We start from the raw sequence: 20,132 nt of genomic DNA, 5'->3' as shown, positions 1-20,132 counted from the left end.
TATCATTGACCTCGTCCAAATGCTTAAAAGCATCTTCATGATCCTTCCCATAGAATGGGATATCCTTGAGTGCAGTAAGGATATGCCCCTTTAACTCGACTGTGGCATTGGGAGGAATCGTAGGATGTACTAAACCCGACCCCACATCATCTCGAATGTGCTTCTTGTAATCACCCATGGCCATCTCATCAATGTTCGCCATTTCGTTCTCCGGCTCGTTCTCGGGTTCACTCGTATAAAGTCCAAATTCTGTGTCGGATTCGTATTCTAATTCGTGTAGAATAGGAATTGGACCAAGTTCTTCAACTTTGCCCTTATCCTTTGAGGCTGAACTCGATTCCACTGTCTTAGTCTTCTTCCCCGACTTCCTTGAAATGGCTGATTTTAGTTCTTGCAAGGGTGTCTTCTTCGGCGTTTGATCTTCCTTCACGTTCTTGTTCTTATTTTTGTGAAGGGCGGACTCTGGATCTTCAAGTGGTGGCACCAAAGGTGTGTTAGAGCCTCTGGTCATGAACTCCTGAAAACTAAACAAAATAAAAACGTAAAACTGAACTAAAATGGAAACATAAACTAAAAACTAAAGAAAACTAAAAATCACAGTTCTCACGTCGTGATACTATATGTTCATGTCGTGAGTCCTGTAACAAAGGAAAAAAAAATCAAACCTTGCTGGAAAATTAACTTTTTGCAGGTTTTATCCCACAAAAAACGATCGGTTAACCTAAAGCAAATAAATAAATAAGAAACTAAGCCGTTCCCCGGCAACGACGCCAAAAACTTGATGTGCACGGAAGTACCCACTAATTTTAATATTTATAACCTAACAAACTTAGACTAACTATGCACTTATAGGCCGTGTACCTAGTCAGATTACAGTATAGCTTGGGTAAGTCGGGTGTCGATCACAGGGAACGGTGTTATTAATTAATCTACCATCTTGCGTCTCAGTTTCTTAGTCTTACGGTCAACGATTGCCTCAGGTTCTTCGATTAACCTCTTGTTTTCATCCACCCTTAACTCAGAAATCGGAATTATGTCGGGCACATCTCCCGTAAACTTTCTCAAATAGCACACATGAAAGGTATTATGAATACCCTCTAGTTCTTCCGGTAATTCTAGCTTGTAAGCTTGATTCCCGATCCTCTGAAGAACTTTAAATGGTCCAATAAACCTTGGACTGAACTTTCCTCTCTTACTAAATCTTATAAGTCCCTTCCACGACGAGACTTTAAGTAAAACCGAATCTCCAACATCGAAGGATATCGGCTGTCTTTTCTTGTCAGCATAACTCTTTTGTCGATCTTGAGCAGCTAACATCCTTTCCCTTACCACTTTCAACTTTTCAGCAGTTTGATGGACTATCTCAGGTCCCATAAACTACTTTTCCCCAGCTTCCAGCCAGCATGATGGCGTTCGACACTTCTCCCCATACAAAGCGTGATAAGGTGCCATCTTGATGCTCGAGTGGAAACTATTATTATAGGAAAATTCTACTAGAGGTAAGTGTTCATCCCAGTTACCTTGGAATTCTAGGGTACATGCTCTCAGCATATCCTCCAATGTTTGAATCGTTCGTTCGCTCTGACCATCAATTTGCGGATGGTAAGTTGTACTCAAACACAACTTGGTACCCAATTCCTCTTGTAGACTTCTCCAAAACCTTGAGGTAAAACGGCTGTCACGATCGGATACAATCGTTAACGGAACACCGTGTAGCCTCACAATTTCCTTCACGTAAGAATTCGCAAGTTTATCCATAGACCATTTCTCGTTAGCGGCTATGAAATGTGCACTCTTAGTGAAGCGATCAACGACCACCCAAATCATGTCGTGACCGTTCCTTGTTCTGGGCAGTTTAGTCACAAAATCCATAGTGATATCTTCCCATTTAGCCATGGGTACAGGTAAAGGTTCTAAACTCCCATATGGTTTCTGATGTTGTGCCTTAACCCTAGCACAAGTTACACACTCGGCCACATACTTAGCAACATCGAGCTTCATCGTCGGCCACCAGTAATAGGGTTTTAGATCCCTATACATTTTCGTACTGCCGGGATGAATCGAGTACATGGTTTTGTGAGCTTCTTCCATCAGAAGACCTCTTACTACTCCTGTCTTAGGTACCCAAATCCTATCTTTGAATACCTTCAATCCTTGACCGTTTGTATCAAACACCAACGTTTTTCCCAAACGTTCCTCCTTCCGGTCAATCTTCTCTAAAGCTTCCTCCTGAGCTTTCTTTATACTTTCCACAATTGTCGAGAAAACTTCAATTCTCAACGCTCTTGGCCTTCTCTTTTCAAGATTTACCTTCCGACTGAGAGCATCAACAACAACATTTGCTTTACCAGGGTGGTAAAGTATCTCATAGTCGTAGTCCTTGAGCAGTTCCAGCCAGCGCCGATGTCTCATGTTCAGTTCCTTCTGATTAAAGAGATATTGAAGACTCTTATGATCAGTGAAAAGTTTACACTTAGTACCATAAAGATAATGCCTCCATATCTTTAAGGCGAATACTACCGCTGCCAACTCCAGATCATGAGTGGGGTAGTTCTTTTCATGTTCTTTCAACTGCCTCGATGCATACGTTATCACTTTATCCCTTTGGGTCAGAACACATCCTAACCCAACTCTAGAGGCATCACTATAAACTGCGAAGTCATCAACTCCTTCAGGTAACAAAAGAATCGGTGCTTCACACAGTCTCTTCTTCAACTTTTCAAAGGCCTCCTTATGCTTTTCATTCCAAGCATAAGTAGCTCCTTTGTGGGTCAAAGCTGTTAATGGAGTAGCGATCGAAGAAAAGCCCTAGATAAATCGGCGATAATATCCGGCTAATCCTAAAAAGCTTCTAATCTCCGTAGGACTTTTTGGTTGTTCCCACTTCATCACAGCTTCAATCTTTGCTGGGTCAACCATTATTCCTTCTTGCTTAACCACATGACCTAAAAATTGGACTTCTTGAATCCAAAATTCACATTTGGAGAACTTTGCATACAGCTTCTCCTTTTTCAAAACTTCTAGCACTTCACGCAGATGCTTGTCATGCTCCTGCTAGCTCTTCGAATAGATCAAGATATCGTCTATGAATACTATCACGGATTTATCAAGGTATGGTTTACAAACCCTGTTCATCAAATCCATGAAAGCTGCTGGGGTATTGGTTAATCCGAACGACATAACCAAAAATTCATAGTGTCCATATCTTGTTCTGAACGCAGTCTTTTCGATATCCTGCTCCCTCACCTTTAGTTGATGGTACCCTAACCTAAGATCGATCTTCGAGAAGTATCTCGAACCTTGCAACTGGTCGAACATGTCATCGATCCTCGGCAACGGATACTTGTTCTTTATTGTCGCTTTATTCCGCTCTCGATAATCGATGCACATTCTCATACTCCCATCTTTCTTCTTTACAAACAACACAGGGGCTCCCCAGGGTGATGAACTAGGTCGAATGAAACCTTTGTCCAATAACTCCTGAAGTTGTGTCATAAGTTCTTTCATTTCGGTTGGCGCTAATCGATACGGTGCTTTGGCTAACGGCGTCGTTCCTGGTAACAAGTCGATACGAAACTCAACTTGTCGATCAGGGGGCAATCCGGGAAGATCTTCAGGAAAGACTTCCGGATAATCACACACCACCGGAATATCCTGCACCTCCTTATTTTCCTTCTTAGCATCGATCACGAACGCTAAATATGATGTACACCCATTGGCCAAACACTTTCTGGCTTTCATTAGGGAAATGATTCCAGAGTTTACTCTGCGTTTGTCTCCGTACACCATAAACGACTCTTTCCCTGGCGGGTTTACTTTTACTATTTTCTGCCTACACAGTGTCTCGGCATCATTGGCGCTAAGCCAATCCATTCCTAAAACTATGTCGAAACCATTTAACTCGATAGGCAATAATTCCTCGTGGAACTTATTCCCATCCAAGTCAATGATGATGTTTTTCATACGATGGCTAACAGGTATAAACTTGCCACTAGCAATTTCGACTAATAAGGCATTAACTAGTCTATCAACAGGCAAAGCTTGTTTTCTACCAAATTCATGCGATATAAAGGAGTAATTGGCTCCAGAATCAAACAAAATTTGGGCAGGCAATTCATTTACGAGAAAGGTACCTGAAGCGACATCGACTTCTTCTTTTGCAGCTTCAAGGGTCATCTGAAAGGCTCTCGCCTTCGGCTTTGGTGGTAGATTGGGCTTTGCTGCATCCTTCCTCTTTGGACAGTCTTTAAAAACATGCCCTGCTTCATGGCACTCAAAACATACCCTCTTGTCGGATGGACACAGGTTGGCATAATGCCCAGTCTTTCCACATTTGTAGCAAGTCACCTCCTCGCTACATTTCCCAGAGTGATTTTTCTTGCACTTCTCACACCATTTCACTTCACTTCCTCCTCCTCCAAACTTCTTAGACTTAGAAAATTTGCTTCTCTTGTTGGAACCTGAAGTTCCTTCAAATTTTCTCTTTTCACCAACTTCTGCCCTCTCCAGACCTTTCTCTTTGATCTGAACCTCCACATTCTTAGCAGCCCAGATGGCGGCTTTCAAAGTGGTTGCTTGCTTAACCATCGGACCAAAGTCCGCTGGTCATCCGAGGGCAAACTTGTTGACCTTAGAGAGTTCAGTTGGAACTAGGTAAGGAACAAGCTTCATCTTTTCAGTAAAACTAGCAGCGTATTCAGTAACGCTCATCTTTCCCTTCTTTAAATTCTGGAACTCATTATTAATTTCCAGAAGGTCCTGCTCTGAGCAGTATTGTAATTTCAGTTGTAGCACAAAGTCTTCCCAAGACATCTTACTAGCTTCTCCCTTGGGCATCGAATCAGCTAGTAATTTCCACCAGCTCAACACACCAGACTTTAACAGAGGAATTGCAAGTGCGGTCTTTTGTTTGTTGCTGCACTCACAGCTTTCAAACATTGTCTCCATTTCGGAGATCCAGTTCATGACTTCCACCTGTGTCGGACACCCAGATAGACATGGTGGTTTAGATGCCATGAAATCTTTATATTTGCACCCGCGTCCATCAGCTCCTCCATCCTGGTTATTTTGTCTAACTATCGGTGGGTTGGCTTGACCAAGAGTCCCACTATAGTTCCCTCCTACTGATTGCCCTTCATTCAATACGGGTTGTTCAACAGGCATCGTAGTTTCTTCCCTATTCTGTTGTAGTAATCGCCTCGTCTCCTCCATCTGGCGATCTAACATCATCTGCATCATTGCTTGTACCCCAGCCATCGTCATTGGCTCAGGTGCAGCTCCTACAACAGGTACTTGCTCAACTACTTGAGGTTGAGGCTGTTGATCCCTGTTTCCATTTGCATTTGCAACTCCACTACGAGCTCTTGCCATTACAATCTATATACCGAATAAGGCGAATTTAGGTCTTTATCCTTGTTAGACATTTCAATTCCCTTATTACTCCGAAACGTTTACATGTTAGTTCTAATCTCGTAATCATACGCTTAGAATCCTACACATATAAGGTTTCCAGATCCGGTCGGCAACAAACCATAGATCCGAACAATTAATGGCACACATGGCAAACACATAACATTTATCAAATAAGGGCATTTTAGGCATCTTTCCTAAAATAAACTAGTGCTCGTTTAAATTTAGGTGTACTACCTAAAATATAATAGACACACTAAACTCACAATCATCGCTTAGCATTCTAAGTTTAAGTCTAGAAATCGTAGGATATTTCTTAGTTCGCTTAAACTAATGCTCTGATACCAACTGTGACATCCCCTAATTTCTCCGCCAGAAAAGACCGATTTAATTTATGCTTTTTAAAATAAAATCAGAGAAATCTTTTCAAAAGATGTTGCGGAATTGGTCCCCAAACAACATATGATAAAAGTTTATCAAAACCCTTCATTAAGAAGGTATATATTTTTCATATATATCAAAACCTCGTGATGTCGTATTCCGATACAGATCAAAATCATAAACAAGACATTATAAGCCTTACTACAGTTATTCACAACTACTGGCCTATAATCCAAAAATCTCACGTCATCCTCCGACTAAGGGTCCACTACCTGTAATCATAAAAAAACTGAGTGCGTCGGGCTTGTGAGCCTGGTGAGCATATAGGGTTTTCAACCCACAGTAATAATAAACTTATTAAGTTCACAAATCAACAATAACCCTGATTACCCGTTCCCGTTATCCTCACTTTACGTCCCTAAACTCTTTTCACAAGGGACTTAGCCTAAAGAATATCATCGGGATGGACACTACTGCTAAGGGGTTTCCTCAGCCATACATGTCCTAAAGGCAACCATGAGGGGGATGGAGTACAGCGAATAAACACCCAAGTTCATTAACACCTACAGGTTGCGGACCTGCTAATGTTTCCCACTGGACTGTCTAGAAAGTCTGTGGTCGTCATCCAAACTCCGCTAGATGACTGAATCACAAATCACAACGAGGCCTCTCATCACTTTTATTTCATCACACATCACTATCTACCCATGTTCTAACCAACATATTTGTAGATAAAAATACTTATACAGTTTAAAACTTGTATAAAACATCAACTCAACAGTCACCTCAAATAAACAATTAATATATTTACATATAGCACGTATTATAAGGTAAATACTTCATATCTATGTGTAAAATGAAAATGACTATACACTTACTTGTTTTGATGATAATCGGGCAGCAATTCGTTTCCTAAAACGTTCGTTTCTAATAAAACCGGGAGTTTTATTGAGAAACCGGGCTCTGCAAAAGTCGGCCTTCGAAACCGAAAAGATAAATTTTTCGGGCTTTACGGGCTCTTCGTGGCGTATTCCGGGGCTTATAATCGATACCGGGGCTTCGGGGGATGTTAATATGAAGAAAATATGAAGAAAGGGGTGAAAAGTGGTGAAATCTCAAAAGTATCCGAGAAGGCTCGCAGGAGGCTTCTATTTATAGGAGTCCAAAGTCGGCTCCGGTGGTGGGGTCCGCAGGCGAAGGTGCGCAGATGGCAGCACGTGCGAGGGCCTCGGTGGCGGTTGCTGATTGGACCGCAGACTCGCAGTCCATGTGTGAGGCTCGGAGTCGTGGCGTGCGAGGTTCAGATTGGGCCTCCCTTCGGTCAAATCAGAATCCGACACATGGCTTCGCATGACTCACCATTTCAGACACGTGGCACATGCGAGGCGAGGGTGACGTGGCAACTCGTGACTATGCAAATTTTCTCAGTTTTTGTGCAAAAACTTCTAAAATCCATAACTTTCGCATACGAGCTTCGTTTTTGACGTTCTTTATATGCACGCGTAGGTAAAATTACGCTCTACAACTTTCGGTTAGACTTCGTCGGCTAATTTTGACTTTAATTTTTATATTATTATTTTTAACAGACCGGGACAGGAAATCCGTTAAAAATTCATAACTTCTTCATCCGACGTCCGTTTTCGTCAGACTTTTTACCGTTGTGCTACTAATGACGAGACCTTCGATTCTCGTTTAGGTCGTGTCGGCTAAAAATCATTCGATCTAAAATTCGAGTTTTTAGCTGTCAACTGCTAAGCTGAAACTTCGAAAAATCATAACTTCCTCATACGAAGTCAGATTTGGACGTTCTTTTTATACATACTCTCGGTTTAACGAACACTACAAGTTTCGCTTAGATCACTAAGGCCAAAAAGTAGTTTATCATAAACTCACTTTCTACGACATTCGGACCCGTGCCGGTTTGTCGCGAAACTTCGACATGTCATAACTTCTTCGTTATAACTCGGATTTCGGCATTCTTTATATATCCGTAATCCTTGTCACGCCCACTACAAGTTTCTTAATAGATATCGGCTTTATCTAAAATTTAATTTTTTGACGCTCATTTTTATTCTTAATTAATTAAGCCCTAATAATTAAGCATAAAACACATAATTCACATAATATTCACATAATTCATTTTCATTTCTTCAAAATGAGTTACAAAGGTTAACCTAGACTATAATGTCAATATAAATGTCTAGCCTAGAAACACGGGCATTACAGTTTTTATCTGATTTTGCAAGATCAGACTAACTTAACTCAAATTCAATCAATAATTAAAAACACTCTTATCTAGTTCGAATCCACTTCGTCCTTATGGCTAGCTAATAATTATGGATTATTAAGTTGGTTGTTATTATATTAGTAATTTAGGTCTAAATTTACCAATAGTTAATTAATTCATGTATAACTATGTATGGTCACACACAATTAAACACAGAACCAATTATGTTTATGAATATGCTATGTAAGATTTATCATGCAAACACAATTATGTTCATAATCTATGTTCTCTAGCACAGCAGAGTTAATTACTTCAATTACTAACGAAGATTTTGGTTGATCCTAGCTCTAGCAATTCAATGTTCACTAAATTACTAGGTTATCAAGTTCATGCAGTTAATGGTCACTAAGCTACACAAAACATGAATTTAAGCAACTAAAGCAACAACATAAGCATGCTAGGTAACTATAAATCAAACACAAGCAAATCACCAACTAAATAAATCCATATAAAATTATCTGATTTTGCAAGATCAGACTAACTTAACTCAAATTCAATCAATAATTAAAAACACTCTTATCTAGTTCGAATCCACTTCGTCCTTATGGCTAGCTAATAATTATGGATTACTAAGTTTGTTGTTATTATAGTAGTAATTTAGGTCTAAATTTACCAATAGTTAATTAATTCATGTATAACTATGTATGGTCACACATAATTAAACACAGAACCAATTATGTTTATGAATATGCTATGTAAGATTTATCATGCAAACACAATTATGGTCATAATCTATGTTCTCTAGCACAGCAGAGTTAATTACTTCAATTACTAACTAAGATATTGGTTGATCCTAGCTCTAGCAATTCAATGTTCACTAAATTACTAGGTTATCAAGTTCATGCAGTTAATGGTCACTAAGCTACACAAAACATGAATTTAAGCAACTAAAGCAACAACATAAGCATGCTAGGTAACTATAAATCAAACACAAGCAAATCACCAACTAAATAAATCCATATAAAATTATGCTATTCATAAGTTGGAAGCTTCATCTAGCTAGATAAGAGTAGCAAGATTTAGCTGCTCATAGTAGCAACTAACACATAAACACAACTCAAATAAGAAAACATGTTCATAAGTATCAAACAAGTAAACTAATTATGGACTTTTACTCTTTTGGTGTTGAAAACCCTTTTTCCAGAACCTTATTTCTGATGTGAATCGTCTCCTGGAACCTCTTCCTTCAGCCAAAAATCCTCAAAGTCGTAGGGATCAAGGATATATATAGTTTTTAATTTTGCCTGATTCACCTCGTGAATTTTTAAGATTCACCTCGTGAATACGTAAATATCCGTATACAACACGGATTCATGATCTGCAATGTTTATCTTCTAGAAGGCTATACTCACCTCGTGAATTATTAAGATTCACCTCGTGAGTACGCATTTTTTTGATTTTCTTGTCTTTCAAGCCTTCAACCTCCAAAGTTCCATTCTTTAACGCTTTTAGTCCCTTTTCTTCAAAATGTCTTCTTTTTGGCTGCAAAATATAATTTAACCTTATAAGTACCATTATTCTTGGCAAATAACCAAAATATATATAAAATTGTACTTAAATATTGCCTAAAAATATGTATAAATATGGCAATATCAGACTTTTCGGTTGTTCCCACTTCATCACAGCTTCAATCTTTGCTGGGTCAGCCATTATCCCTTCTTGGTTAACCACATGACCCAAAAACTGGACTTCTTGAATCCAAAATTCACATTTGGAGAACTTTGCATACAACTTCTCCTTTTTCAAAACTTCTAACACTTCTCGCAGATGCTTATCATGCTCCTGGTTGCTTTTTGAATAAATTAAAATATCATCTATGAACACTATCACAGATTTATCAAGGAATGGTTTACAAACCCTGTTCATCAAATCCATGAATGTTGTTCGAGCATTGGTTAGTCCAAATGACATAACCAAGAACTCATAGTGTCCATATCTTGTTCTGAATGCAGTTTTCTTAATATCCTGCTCTCTTACCTTTAGTTGATGATATCCTGACCTAAGATCGATCTTCGAGAAATAGCTCGAACCTTGCAACTGATTGAACAGACCATCACTTCTTGGCAACGGGTACTTGTTCTTTATTGTTTATTTGTTCAGCTCTCTGTAATCTATACACATTCTCATGCTCCCGTCCTTTTTCTTTACGAATAACACCAGAGCTCCCCAGGGTGACGAACTAGGTCGAATGAAACCTTTGTCCAATAATTCCTGAAGGTGAGTCATAAGCTCCTTCATCTCTGTTGGTGCTAGTCGATACAGTGCTTTTGCTATTGGCGTTGTTTCGGGGAACAAGTCGATACGGAATACTACTTGTTGATCAGGGGGTAATCCGGGAAGATCTTCGGGAAAGACTTCCCGATAATCACACACCACCGGAATATTCTGCACCTCCTTCTTTTCCTTCTTAGCATCGATCACAAATGCTAGATATGATGTACATCCCTTGATCAAAGACTTTCTGGCTTTCATTAGGGAAATGATTCCAGAGTTTACTCTGCATTTGTATCCATACACCATAAATGACTCTTTCCCTGGCGGTTTTACTTTTACTATCTTCTTCCTGCACAATATTTCGGCATCATTGGCGCTAAGCCAATCCATTCCCAGCACGATGCCGAAATCATTTAACTCAATAGACAATAATTCCTCGTGGAACTTATTCCCATTTAAGTCAATGAAGATGTTTTTCATACGATGGCTAACAGGTACAAACTTGCCACTAGCAACCTCGACTATTAAAGGATTAACTAGTCTATCAACAGGAAAAGCTAGTTTTCTATCAAATTCATGCGAAATAAAGGAGTAGTTGACTCCAGAATCAAACAAAATTTGAGAAGGCAATTCGTTTACGAGAAAGGTACCTGATGCGACATCCACTGCATCCTTTGCAGCTTCCAGTGTCATCTGGAAAGCTCTGGCTTTTGGCTTTGGTGGGAGATTGGGCTTTGCTGCATCCTTCTTCTTTGGACAGTCCTTCAAAATGTGCCCTTCTTCGTTGCACCTATAGCAGACTTTCATATTGAAGGTGCATTCATTGGTATAATGCCCAGGCTTTCCATATTTGTAACAAGTGACTTCCTTGCTACATTTCCCAACATGTTTCTTTTTACACTTGTCACACCACTTCGTTTCGGCTCTTCCTCCGAATTGTCTCGAACCGGTCTTCGAGAATTTGTTCTTTTTATTGGAACCTGAAGTTCCTTCAAACTTTCTCTTTTCGCCAACTTCAAGCTTGCTGGAGGCTCTCCCTTTAATCATATCATCAACAGACTTGGCAGCCCAGATAGCTGCCTCCAAAGTAAGTGCCTGACGCACTAGCATCGCATACTCCCATGGAAGTCCCTTTGCGTACCTGTCAATTTTTGTCAGCTCATCTGGGACAATACGCAAAGCAAACTCCATTTTGTCTGTGAATTTATTGGTGTATTCATCGATGGACATACTTCCCTTCTTCAATGTCAGAAATTGTTTTTCTAGCTCAAGCACATTTTGGGCCGAGCAGTACTTGCGCTTGAATTGCACCAAGAACTCTGCCCAAGTCAGTTGCAGTGGCTCATTAGGGCTTAGGGTCTTCCCCAGAGTATTCCACCAGCAAACAATGCCACCTCTGAACTGACGCACTGCAAATATGGTTTGTAACTTCCCTTAGCAACTACATGTCATGAAAGCCAATTCCATTTCCGAGATCCAATCCATTACTCCGACGGGATCTTCTTTTCCAGTGAAAGTTGATGGCTTTCAAGTCATAAAGTATTTATACTTGCATCCATTTCTCTCCACTCCGTCCTCGTGGTTATTCCTCCTAACCACAAACGGTTCAGTTTGACCAACAGATCTACTGTAAGTCCCTTCCTCAGACTGACTGTCATTTAATTCAGGTTGTTCAACTAGAATTAAAGGTTTATTCCTGTTGTTCTGCAATAGTTGTCTCATTTCCTCCCTTTGTTCAGCCATCATTGTCTAAATCGTGGCTTGTACTCCAGCCATTGTGATCGGTTCTGGTGCAGCTTCTACTATTGGCACCTGCTCCATCACTTGGGGTTGAAGTTGTTGATGTCTATTTGCATTTCCAGCTCCACTTCGAGTTCTTGCCATTTTGATCTATACACCAATTTAGGGGAATTTAGATCTTTATTAACGATAGACGTTTAAATCTTCATTATCACTCCTAAAAGTTACATGCTAGTTCTAATATCGTAGTTGTATGCTTAAAATCTTGAACACATAAGGTTTCCAGATCCGGTCGGCAACAGACCATAGATCCGAACAAATAATGGCATATATGGCAAACATATAACATTTAGCACATAAAAACATTTTAGGCATATTTCGTAAAATATACTAGTGCTCGTGTCTAAAATATGGTAGACACTCATCTCACGATCATCACTTACCATTCTAAGTTTAAGTCTAGAAATGCTACAAATTCCTAGTTCGTGTAAACTAATGCTCTGATACCAACTGTGACATCCCCAAATTTTCGGCCAGAAAAGACCGATTTAATTTATGCTTTTAATATAAAATCAGAGTAATCTTTTTTTTAAAGATGTTGCGGAATTTGTCCCCAAAACAAAACATGATAAAAATTTATCAAAACATTTCTTAAAGAAATATATATTCTCATTTTATATCAAAACCTCGGGATGTCATGTTCCGATACAGATCAAAAGCATAAACAGTACATTATAAGCCTTACAACAGTTATTTACAACTACTGGCCTATAATCCAAAAATCTCTCATCATCATCCGACTATGCTCAGGGTCCACTACCTGTAATATAAAAAGCTGAGTGGGTCAGGCTTGGGAGCCTGGTGAGCATATAGGGTTTTCAACCTACAAATAATAATAAATTTATTAAATTCATCAACTAAAAATAAATTTATTAATTTCATCAACCAACAATAACCCTGATTACCCATTCCCGTTATCCTCACTTTACGTCCCTAAACACCTATCGTAAGGGACCTAGTCTAAGGATTTTCATCGGGGTGACAACACTGCTTTAGGGATTCCTCAGCAATTTATGCCAAATAAGGCAACCATGAGGGGGATGGAGTACACCAGCGAACATATAGTTCACCAACACCTACAGGTTGCGAACCTGCTAGCTTTCCACTGGACTGTCTAGAAAGGCCCGTGGTCGTCATCTATACTCCGATATATGACTACAACAACAACAACAACATCGAGGCCTCTCATCATTTTAACACACATCAACTATTTCGTCTACCCATGTTTTACCCAACATATTTGTAGATAAAAATACATATATAGTTTAAAACTTCTATAAAACATCTATTCAACAGTCATCTCAAATAAACAATCAATATAATTACACATAGCATGTATTTTATAGAAAATACTTCATATCTATGTGTAAGATGAAAGTGACTATACACTCACCTGATAAGACGATAATCGGGCAGCACTTCGTTTCTTAAAACGATCGTTTCCAATAAAACCGGGATGTTTTCCCAAATTATCAAATAACTCTAAAATTTATGATTGTAGATAATCAAAACACTTCTATTTATACTATCAACATATGTGGGTAACTACCGTATTTTCCTAACAACATGGCCATATCTCAAACATTCCTAACAACATGCCCATATCTCAAACATGTGTACATTCTAATAGTTACCCAAAAGTGACTAAGACCATTATAAATTAGACACGTATCATGACTTGTACTTATTTTATTTATATAATAAATATATCCTTCCTTTGGCCTTAAGTTTTACATTTAATATGTATATTTAATTTGTTCACCATAAAACATGTGTACATTCTAATAGTTACCCAAAAGTGACTAAGACCATTATAAATTAGACACGTATCATGACTTGTACTTATTTTATTTATATAATAAATATATCCTTCCTTTGGCCTTAAGTTTTACATTTAATATGTATATTTAATTTGTTCACCATATCATTGTATGGTTTGGTAATTACGTGTATATATGTACATATTTTGATTTCTTACACAAGCCACAGACTCCAAACTTATATAACGTATACAAAGATCATATAATACTTTTCTTGTTTTTAATAAAATAAACTATATGCAACTTAAATAATAAATTTATATTTATTTTATTATAAAGCATGCGCCACTATTTATTTTTTATTTGGATGTAAAATATTTAAAAATAATTGTTTAGAGTAATATCACATAAGACGTCTATTTTGTTACAATTACATAAGTTGACCTCTTATATATATATATATATATATATATATATATATATATATATATATATATATATATATATATATATATATATATATATACACGCGCGCGTAGTTTATAAGAACCATAACTTACAAATAACGTATACAAAGATCATATTTTGATTTCTTACACAAGCCACAAACTCCAAACTTATATAACGTATACAAAGATCATATAATACTTTTCTTGTTTTTAATAAAATAAACTATATGCAACTTAAATAATAAATTTATATTTATTTTATTATAAAGCATGCACGACTATTTATTTTTTATTTGGATGTAAAATATTTAAAAATAATTGTTTAGAGTAATATCACATAAGACGTCTATTTTGTTACAATTACATAAGTTGACCTCTTTATTTATATATATATATATATATATATATATATATATATATATATATATATATATATATATATATATATATATATATATATATATATACGCGCACGTAGTTTATAAGAACCATAACTTACAAATATATAATATAAATTCAAATTAGTGTTATCCTTATATCAAAATATTACCAAATATATAATAAATATTATTTTACGACTATCCAAATTTAATAATTGATGACTAACATCGTAAAATATATCATCTAAAAACAGGTGTAACATAAAAATATTGTTTTATTATTTGCGTTTACTCATGAATGTATTCAGACCAAATACATCTTATATAATTTGAGATTTTCGATCGTTACAATTTTCGTTTAGATCGCTAAGGCTAAAATCACTTTTTACGTCACACAGCGTCGTGCCGGTTCTGTCGCGAAACTTCAACAGGTCACAACTTCTTCGTTATAACTCAGATTTTAGTATTCTTTATATCTCTGGAATCATTGTTTCGGCCACAACTTTTTTAAAAGATATCGGCTTTATCTAATATTTATTTTCGACGCTTATTTTTATCATTAATTAATTAAATCATAATAATTAAGTGTAAGCACATAATATTCAAATAATATTCACATAATTCCTCTTTATTACTTTAAAACGAGTTACAAAGGTTAACCAAGACTATTACATCATCTTTAGTGCTTAGCCTAGAAACACGGGCGTTACACAGCCCAACCTGAATATGCGACAGAGGAGATGGTTGGATGTGGTGAAAGACTATGACTGTGAGATCCTGTATCATCCGGGCTAGGCTAACGTGGTAGCCGACGCCCTGAGCCGCAGAGCAGAGAGTGCCCCGATCCGAGATGTGTGTATGAGGAAGGCAATGATGAATCTTGTCTTGGATACCATTCGAGAGGCCCAGGCGGAGGCCGTGAGACCGGAAAACTGCAAGAGGGAGCGGGTGATTGGGCAGGTGTTCGAGTTTGTGACGGATAGCCGAGGGCTTATGACTTTCCGATGGCGGATTTGGGTGCCCTATACGGGCGGAGCTCAGCGTATACCGATGTAGGAGGCGCATAGATCGAGATTCTCAATCCACCCAGGAGCCACTAAGATGTATTTGGACCTGAAGAGAGATTACTGGTGGCCCTGTATGAAGAGGGATGTTGCTTGGGTAGTTGAGAGGTGCTTGACCTGTCGTCGGGTCAAGGCAGAGCACCAGCGCCCATACGGTCCATTGCAACCGCTGGAGATTCCCCAGTGGAAGTAGGAGCGGATCTCGATGGACTTTATCACCAAGTTACCGAGGACTGCACATGGAGTTGACGCGAATTGATTGGCCGACCTCGATAGTGTCAGATCGAGACGTGCGTTTTACTTCCAGATTCTGGAAAAAGTTTCATGAGGAGTTGGGTACCCGATTACACTTCAGTACCACGTACCATCCGTAGACAGAAGGGCAGAGTGAACGAACGATTCAAATGCTGGAGGACATGCTGCGTGCATGTGTTATGGATTTCAGAGGAAGTTGGGACACTTATTTTCCCTTGGCTGAGTTTTCTTACAACAACAGTTATCATTCGAGTATTGGTATGCCTCCCTTTGAGCTTCTTTATGGGAGAAAGTGTCGGACTCCTATTTGTTGGGGAGAGGTGGGGCAGCGAGTGATGGGTAGCAGTGAGATAGCGCTCAAGACGACAGAGCAGATTCAGCAGGTTAGGCAGAGGTTGCGCGCGAAGTGCGCAGTTCACACGATGACGTGGCACCATGAGTGAGCACCTTGTGGCATGGTCAGGGATCCCCTTTCTTCTAAGACATGGAGATGTGGATCCATAATATTATGACACGTGATACCATAAAAAGGTGATACGTTTTAGAAGAAGCATGGGTGGACGAATCTGAGCGCGACATGTGGCGAGCAACCATAGGAGCCAACAAGGTTGATGTGCACGACACATACCATACCTTGTATGAATAACATGTGATAAAAAAAACTTCTATAAATAGCCAGGCACCCTCATTTGTTTTCCACACTTCCCATTCTTCTCACTCTCTCTCTCTCTCTCTCTCTCTCTCTTTCTCTCTCTCTCTCTCTCTCTCTCTCTCTCTCTCTCTCTTGTTTCCTTTGATTTTGGCCTATATTCTCTTAGTTTTAGTCTTTGTCAAAGCCCTGCGATCCCCGAAGTAGTAATAGCAATCAAGTAGAAGCTCTGCCAGTGCAATTTCTAGACTTCTGTCAGGAAAATCTCTGTATTTTAAGCTACACTCTAGACCTTTCAGTGTAACTTATATTTATAGTAATAAGTCGTTATTATGGACCTATAAATAAGATTTATCAATGATTCCAAGTCAATATACTGATTGATTTACTTACGGGGATGATTTTTAGGTTGGATTTAGTGAGTTGTATAAAGTGGGATTTCCAAACAATATACTCTGTATACGAAACAGACCCTACCTCTCATATGATCATACATGGTTGTTCCGTACATGATAGATCTTGATGTAGAAATTGATATTAATGAGAAATCTAGACTATAATTATTATAGTCACCAGGATTACAAAACTAGACTAAGGATTAGTACTTTAAACATCTATGTCTTTTCCAAGTACGAAGCAAAGCGCTGCTGAAATCGTCCGTCATCCACTTTTGTCAAGTAAGTGCATAGTTACTTTCATCTTATATAAATATATATATATATATATATATATATATATATATATATATATATATATATATATATATATATATATGAAGTACTTAGATAATTAAATGATATGTGCTCCAGTCATCTGCAACATGTGTTGGATGAACTTATATGATATCATTTTACTAGATTTTATCATATAAGTATTGTCGTATACAAGTATATATATCTATAAATATATCGGGTAGTGATAGGTGATGAGAGATGACAAATGATTAGGAGATATCATTTCCCTTACTTGCGATATTTGCGAAGATTGAGATGTAGTCACCTACTAGAGTATAGATTACTACCATGTATTAATCTAAACAGTCCAGTGGAACATTGGCAGGTTTGCAACCTGTAGGTGATGAATTATTAGTCAGAAGATGTAAGAACCGTGTATTCATGCGATGTACTCTACCGACGAATTACGAGTTCAGGATATGTATGGACTGTGTATTCATGCGATGTACTCTACTAACAAATTACGAGTTCAGGCGATGTAAGAACCATGTACTCAATGCGATAATTACACAATGAACATTAGGAAAATTCCTTAGTGATGGAAGTGTAAATTGCGATGATAGGTGATAATTATATAAGAAATGATGATATAGATGATGATTCTTAGGAAAGGATCTTAGAATAAATATAAAAGAAAATGGGGATGGGTAATTTGGTTAATTTTTTGATAATTAAATTTATTAACTATATTATTGTGGGTTGAAAACCCTATTTAGTCACTAGGTGTCCCAACCTGGCCCACTCAGCTTCTTTATACAATAGATAGCGGTACAAAGGTACACGGAAGATGAGAGATTCAAAGAGATATAGCCTGTTAGTCTAAGATACCTTACGGCATGTTTATGCTTATGTTTTGTATAAGTGATGACATCCCACACTTTTATAAATTAATGAAAAGTATTTCTTCGAAAATACTTTACGGGACCAATTCCACATTTATAAATAAAATTTGTTTTATATATGTATAAATAAACACTTTAAAATGACCGGAAAAATTGGGGATGTCACAGTTGACTAGGGCACGAGTCTATATGTTCGACAAGGATGTCGAACCATATAATGGGGGTGAAGTTGGGTTGCACCTGATCCAACATCGGATGGGAATGAGAACAAAGCATTCATTATAAGGGGTGTGGATCCCTTCCCTATCAAAACGTGTTTTAAAGTCATGAGGGCATCATATCTCATAAGATGCGTGCCATAGGGGGATGTTACAAATGGTATCGGAGCTAAGGCATGGGTCGATGTGTTCGATAGGTACGTTGAACCCTATAATGGGGGGGGGGGGGGTAAAGGTGGGTTGCACCTGATCCCACATCGGATGAGAAGGAAAACTAACATTCCTTATAAGGGGTGTGGATACCTTCCCTGTCACAACACGTTATAAAGACGTGAAGGCAGCAGATCCCATAAGAACTCTTCAGTTACGTGTGCCCGGGCGAGAGCAATTCCAGGATGGGTGACCCCCTCGGAAGTTTCATGCTGGGAGCCCAAAACGGGCAATATTGTGATACGTTCCAAAGAGGGATGTTACAATACGAGTTAAGAAATCCAATTATCAGCCCTTTATCCAGAGTATGGTGAAAGAGTAGGGTTTTTAGAAGAAAAAGCAATAAAATTGTTATTGGAACACAAGAAGGGCGTACTAAACAAATGAAAAAAAATATTGGAGATAAACATTGCTTACGGTATGATACTCAAACATAATTCTTATTCAACAATAATATATGTTTGATTAACAAACTAAATTGATTATATTTAAAAAAATCACAAACAAATATTTGAGATAAACATTTCTTATGGTATGATACTCAAACATGAGTTCTTATTGAACAATAATATGTGTTTGATTGACAAAATAAATTGATTATAAGAAGATAGACACTAACAATGTTGAACCATAACAAAAACATGGGGAGCTAATCATATGCTTACAGTAGGTGGTACTTGTCAGTGGAGATAAGCTACTTCAGGTTTACTAAGCCTAGAAGATACAAGATCCTCACATTTCACATGAAAATATATTCTAATCAAGGAGATTTTACTGATGAAACCCATGATAGTACAAGAAAAATGATTCTTATGCTATCCGAACTGAGTGAAGATTCTAAGCTAAAGTCTTTCAGAGATAGAAAGCGTTTCCTAGCTATTTAGTGGTTCCAAAATATAGTTGTTTCCGAGTTTAAGCATTATGAGAAAATAAACTTATTTGTATTTTGCCTTATGTTTGCATTAGAATAGGAGACAATATCAACAATAATCTTTTGTTAGATATAAAATTGTAGATTTGCAGTTCACGCCTTGTACTTTTTGTTCCCATTGTCCTTACGTTCTCCTAGTTTCTATATATAGGAGTGCCAACCCTTGTAATCCTTAACATTTAGCAGATTAAGAAATTCATCAGTCATTTTCTAAAAACATTTTCCTTTTGCATTTACTTCATTTACTATTAAATAATTACATTGAATATTTTGGTTATTATCCTTCAAGGCTTGACTGGATATTTAATCTAGACTTAACTAGAACAAGTTATAAACTTCCTTAGTCAAGGTATAATTCATTATACCTTGTCCGAAGCATATTTGTGATATGTCAATTCCTATCACTTGGTACCAGAGCCATAGTGGCTATCCTTTGAATTCATATGGTCATATTATAATTGATTGGGAATACCTTGTTTTCTCTTGTAAATCTGAATCAACAGGATATAAATTTTTTCATATACACCAGTCGTACTCACTATAATACAA

The 20,132-nt window shown here is 37.8% G+C and overlaps 1 long non-coding RNA gene across 1 annotated transcript; it reads right to left on the bottom strand.

The window, feature by feature from the left end:
- Window positions 1–12,678: 12,678 nt before the first annotated feature.
- On the bottom strand, window positions 12,679–13,668 carry LOC145169372 (uncharacterized). Its single transcript, XR_013742451.1, has 2 exons — window positions 13,485–13,668; window positions 12,679–12,914 (listed from the first exon to the last, which is right to left on the bottom strand). It is a non-coding gene; the product is annotated as an uncharacterized LOC145169372 (long non-coding RNA).
- Window positions 13,669–20,132: the final 6,464 nt, after the last annotated feature.

The sequence above is a fragment of the Lactuca virosa genome, chromosome 4 (assembly GCF_052849685.1).
Source record: "Lactuca virosa cultivar CGN04683 chromosome 4, Lactuca_virosa_CGN04683_v6, whole genome shotgun sequence".
Lineage (NCBI taxonomy): Eukaryota > Viridiplantae > Streptophyta > Magnoliopsida > Asterales > Asteraceae > Lactuca > Lactuca virosa.
Note: the sequence above shows the minus strand (reverse complement) of the source record. Positions and strands in the feature narration are given on the sequence as shown.